We start from the raw sequence: 6,164 nt of genomic DNA, 5'->3' as shown, positions 1-6,164 counted from the left end.
AAAGAGGACATAGCATGTAAGAAAGGATTCTGAGAAATCAAGAGTAAGCATGGAGAGAATTAGAATTTAGAAGACAATGGGCCCTTTTTATTGGTTTCCTTCTGTCCCACACCAAAGGGCTCTTCTGATAAGGGACTGAAGAATCTCTCAAAGTTTTCTTTTAGCAATATGCTTGGGTTTAGAGAAGGAGTGAGCCAATTCCATCTCCAAAGCTAGCTTGGCTTATAATTGAATTGGAACCACAACTTTACTAGATTGATAGAGAGATAGATGTTAGACAGTGAGATTTTACCATGTGTAGATTGGTACCAATAGATTCTTTCATTCTGCTGTAAACATCCAGATATCCAAAGCCTTATGATTTTAGAAGATGGGTATTTCCATTATCCTGGAAAGGCAAAAACAGAACCCTACCCCAACCTTTGATTGTTAAATTTTTCTTACAACTTGTAGAGATGTTACATTGGTGGATGATCTTTCACTTCTCTTCATCAAGGGGTTTTTCCTGTTCGAATCGAATTTTTATTAATTTTGTTGGTATCCGTAGCTTTTCTTTTCCTGCAGAAACAAAGGCAAAATACCTTCCCCAACATAGAAAATATCCAGCTTTCCATTCTGAGGTCAGCACAACCTTGAAATAAACCAGTTGGTTTAGCACAGGAGTTTTGTCTGTCGTCCAATGTCTCTCTGCAGCTGTTGTTCCTTTCTCATCAGCATTGAGAAAATTCAAGGTTAATAAAGCACTATGGAGTCTATTTCTAGGAGTCATTGTTACCTGTTGCTCTTCCTTTTCAGTAATGGAACCATGTAGGTTTTTCCTGGTTTTACGGAGCTCTGCAGGCGGTACCCTGCAGCTTCAAGTGCCCAGCTAGCTCAGTTGGTAGAGCATGAGACTCTGAATCTCAGGTTCGTGGGTTCATGCCCCACGTTGGGCACCAGATATTGGTGAAATTATTATGGCCACTCCACATAGTTAAAAAGAAGATTTATTTAGTGGGTAACTTACAAAAAAGGGAAAGGTAGATTGTGCGGTCTGGGGAAGGTGTATCAAACTCCAGCGGTGTCCTCTGGAGCTCTGCTCGGTCAACATCCACTGTCTACAGTCCTGGAACAGAGAGAGCGCTGGCCCATCCAGATCTCGGGTCTCCAGGTGCCTCCCCTGGCCCTGCCTCATGGGCGTGACAGTTGCCAGAGTCTCAATGGGGGTTGAGACTTCCAGATCCAAGCTGGAATGGCTACCCACTACACCCACCCTCAGAATAGAGTCCAAAGTCGATTGCAAAATAGTCTTAGAGAATGACACAGACTGATAAGTCACTGTTTTACACAATAGGAATAACTCACAGCTAGGAATAGCCTGATCTTTACATTTTAAACAGTAAAAATACACAAAGGCTATAGGGATTGATCAGTGGATATGAGCACTTGCTGCTCTTGCAGAGGACCAGGATTCAGTTCCTAGCATCCAAACAGGGCTCCACAGCTATCTGCTATTTCAGGTCCCGGGATTTGGCACTCTCTTCAATCCCCTGATTGTCCATGAATGTGCAGAAAACACACTTATACACATAAAGTGAACCAATTAACAAGTTTAAAAATATAAACAAAAAGTTAATAAGTGACTTCTTCAGAAGATGAGATCTCACTGGTTGCATCTCAGAGGATAGCAGGGAGGATGATTTGACTTCCTCCTTTAATTCTGAATTGGAATTGTATAACTATACTATCAGTTTCACTATATTATCAATTTTGATAAAAGACAAATATATGAGCTGCTTATTTACCAAGCGGAAGAACGATGAAATAGAACAGAATATCTAGTAAGAAAATGAGTCTAAGAAATACATAGCTGTATAAAAGGTATAGAGAAATGTCTGGATGACAGAACCATAATATATGGCCAAAGAAACTCTCAGTTATTTGATATTATACTCCTGGACTTGTGCTGTAATAAAGAATTTGTGTCTTTCTCATACAGATCATGTAGACAGATTATATGACTTAAGAGACACTTCTTATGCTAATGTGTCTAATATAGTCCATTGTTTCAGGTAATTTGGTTTTTGTAAGCAGGTTAATCCTGCCAGAGAAAAGGTATGTAGTGGTTGTTGGTTGCATAGCAATTTAGATAATATATGCAAAACATTATGTTATGTAAATAAAAGGCATCATCATTGTAAACATGGACATCAGTGGTGTATAACACCTCTTTCTCTCTCCAGCTAGGAATTTTCTATATGTGTGAATTTCCTTACCATTCTATGAAATGTAATTTACTTTCCTAGTTGGTTTTTATATATTAAAGAGTTTTTTAAACAGTTTTCAAATAGCATTTAGTAAGGAAAAACTACTGCTATGGACAAATGAAGCTATTGCCTCACCTTCCTGAGTTGGGTCTGTCTAGAGTTCATAGGTATCTGTCATTGTAAACACTGAAACCCTGGTACTTTGTTAAAGAATTTTAGAATAAAATACAGGATGAGAATTTGAATGATACATCCAAGTGCCTCATGGTTAGATAACTATACATTTTTAAACAGTCAATCTATATATAGGTTGTCTGATGTGTCTATTGTAAAACCAAATGAATTTTGAAGTTTCCTATCACACAAAGAAAGGGCAGAAGCAGAATTAGTTATGTGATGTCCATATAAAACCACTTCTTTTTGTCATTTGGGGGAAATTTATAGGAAGAGAAAAAACATCTAAGTTACTTATTATTAAATATTTGGTAGATTTTAGTAAACAAATTGTTTACTATATTAATAACACCCACTTATGCATATCAATTTTATATTTCACAACTTAGTAGAATATTGTGGCTTTGATATTTCTATCAGCATATTTTCACTTTCAGGGAATTATTTTCTCTCATTATCTTTCCATTCCATGCCCCCTCCCCCATTTTTTCTAAAGATGCCATTCCATTACTTGGAGAGCATTGCTGCCTACTAAATTGTAAAAATGGGTTTCATTCAATTAATGAGCTGGAAAGAGGGAGACATTCCATGGTAAATGAAGTTTACATATGAGAATGTTAGGTTTGTCATATAAGAGATTGCTTCCTTTCACCTCTCAGGAAAGACTAAATTTTGCTTTTATAGAGTCTGTACAATGCTAATATAAATGATCTTGACCAACTGTACAACAAAACTACAAGTTTATAATAGTACTAATGAACAAAAATTATTGTTATTTCATTACAAAAGCAGGCCAGCACTAAAGGCTTATTATTTTAAAAACCAACAAAAGACAAGTATGAAGGAATAAGTCCTGATCCTGCAGTGGTCTTGTAATTATAACCATTTTCATTTTATCTAACAAGGAAGAAACAATCTGCAAGACATGAAAATGCATACACAGCACTGGTTGTCTTTTCATGTGTGCTCATGCTATGATGTTTCCTTATTATTTTACTAAGGAGGCTAATAGAACTGTAGTGAAATCCACATCTATAGATGATACACTATCTCACTCTGGGAACGGATATTTCAATTATACCCAATTAATAAAAATTGTATGCTAGTTTTTGACATTGTTGAAAAGAAGATATTGGCTGCATTGTTTAATTAGCCCCATGGAAAATTGACAGGAAAAATTTGGCTTGACTTTATAGCCCATCTTGTGTACCTGTAAAATCAGTACATCACTAACAGAAATTTAGTACTTCAGACATAAAATATGGTATTATAACATTTAAGTTGTCTTGACAATCGGTTGTTAAAAATATTCACTGACTGTTTCACAGAAAGTTGCAAAACATAACCTGATCAACAAAATTCCAATTGTAACAGTGTTATCAATTACTGATAAGAAAATGATTCTCCTGAGTAAGACACTATTAGGTTATTTGTGTATTTTCTTTAAATGTCGTAAAAGCTTTATTAGAAAAGATGACAGACAGTTTAATCTAAGCACTTGGGAGGCAAAGGCAAGAGAATCTTGAGTTCAAAGCTAGACAGTACCACATAGACACCCTTTCTCAAATAAAATACATATTCATTTATATGTATGTATATTTGTATAAAATATATTATTTATTCTATTACATTTATAGATATATTTTTATATATTGACATTGTATAACTGGAGATAAAGACTCCTTAAATGGAAAAAACAATGCAGAAAGTCATAGAAACATATTTTTTAAAAGTTCTCTCCACCTTTAATTTCCAAGGAGAGTATATGCAGAAATTAACATTCTCAATGAGATTCTGAAAGCTCCTTATGATTCGGAATGACAACTGTAATAATGATAAAAGATACAGTATAAATTAGCAAGCCTTGGTTAATATATTCAATTCTAAATAAGTGTTTAAAAATCATTCTTGAATGTGTTTCTGCCATAGACCACATTTTTATTGAGCACTGAACCACCAAAAAATATTTCCACTTAGAGGATTAAATGCAATTTACTAAATCTCCAAATAGGTACCTCAGTGATCATAGAGTCTTACCTTTGATAAAAACATGCCATAGTAGCAACTATGTTTCACTTGAAATTGTCACTAAATACAACATACAAAGACACATAAACAACTTAACATGCCAATGTTTCTCTTAAAAGGTGAAGTATAATGACTGATCTTTGGGGACAGTCAAAGCATCATAACCATAATGTTTTAATACTTGAATTCATTTTTCATAATTGTTTGGATGTCATCTTCCTAGAAAGCTCTCAAAGTCATCATCTTATTATTTGCATGGGTCTTTGTACCACAATCACTCATTTAATCTTTATATTTTATGACACTATATCTATGACCACAGACTAAATTCTTGTGAAGAAAAAAATGACTTTTCATTCTTTTCTCTCAACTAACATGGAAAAACAAAGAACCCAGGATAGTTAAAACAATCCTGTACAATAAAAGAACTTACAGAGGTATTACCATCCCTGATTTCCAGTTTTACTACAGAGTTATAGCAATAAGAACAGCATGGTGTTAGCATAAAAACAGACGGGTGGATCAATGGAACTGAATCAAAGACCCAAATGTAAATTCACATACCTATGGTCATCTGATTTTTGGACATAGAAGGCAAAATTGGACAATGGAAAAAAGAAAACATCTTCAGCAAATGGTGCTGGCATAACTGGATGTCGACATGTAGAAGAATGCAAATAGATCCATATCTATTGCCATGTACAAGACTCAACTCTAAGTGGATAAAAGACCTCAACATAAAACCAGATACACTAAACCTGATAGAAGAGAAAGTGGGAAATAAGCCTTGAACACATTGGCACAAGAAACAACTTCTGGAACGCCAGTAGCACAGGCACTAACATTTTTTTCTTGTTTTTTCAAGACAGGGAGGATTTCTGCCTCCATAGTGCTGGGATTAAAGGTGCATGCCACCACTGCATGGCACTAAGGTCAACAATTAATAAGTAGGATTTCATGAAACTGAAAAGCTTCTGTAAGGCAATGGACACTGTCAATAGGACAAAACAGCAGTCTACAGAATGGGAAAAGTTTCCCCTAATTCCATATCTGACAGAGGGATAATATCTAAAATATATGAAGAACTCAAGAAACTAGACATCAACAAACCAAATAATCCAATAAAAAAAATCAAGTACATATCTAAACAGAGAATTAATTCTCAACAGATGAATATCAAATGTCTGAGAAACACACAAGAAATGTTCATCATTGTTGGTAATCAGTGAAATGCAAATCTAAACTAATTTGAGATTCTATATTATAACTGTCAGAATGGCTAAGATCAAAAACACAAGTGACAGCTCATGCTGGTGAGGATGTGGACCAAGGAGAACTTCCATTGCTGGTGGAAGTGCAAACATGTACAGCTACTATGGAAATTAATATGGTGACTCCTCAGAAAATTGGAAATCAATCTACCTCAGGAACCAGCTATATCATTCTTGTGCATATATGCAAAGGATGCTGCATTGTGCCACAAGGACACTTGTTCAACTATGTTCACAGAAACTTTATTCATAATAGCCAGACACTAGAAACAACATAGATGTCCCTCAAGAGAAGAATGGATAAAGAAAATGTGGCAAAAAGACTACCCAACAACCCCAGACTTCATCATATCCCCTGGGCTCCATGTTTTAGCTACAACTTCTAAAGAAGACTTGGGCTTTACCAGAGGTGAGGCCAGATCTAAGGACTGAGGTATCCCCATCA

At 35.4% G+C, this 6,164-nt stretch overlaps 1 non-coding gene across 1 annotated transcript; it reads left to right on the top strand.

Annotated features, from left to right (window-relative positions):
• The first annotated feature begins 862 nt into the window (after window positions 1-862).
• Trnaq-cug lies at window positions 863-935 on the top strand. The gene has a single exon. It is a non-coding gene; the product is annotated as a tRNA-Gln (tRNA).
• Window positions 936-6,164: the final 5,229 nt, after the last annotated feature.

This window comes from Peromyscus leucopus, chromosome X, assembly GCF_004664715.2.
Source record: "Peromyscus leucopus breed LL Stock chromosome X, UCI_PerLeu_2.1, whole genome shotgun sequence".
In the NCBI taxonomy this organism is placed as follows: domain Eukaryota; kingdom Metazoa; phylum Chordata; class Mammalia; order Rodentia; family Cricetidae; genus Peromyscus; species Peromyscus leucopus.
The sequence above is the reverse complement of the archived record's forward strand: the minus strand, read 5'-3'. Positions and strand labels throughout refer to the sequence as shown.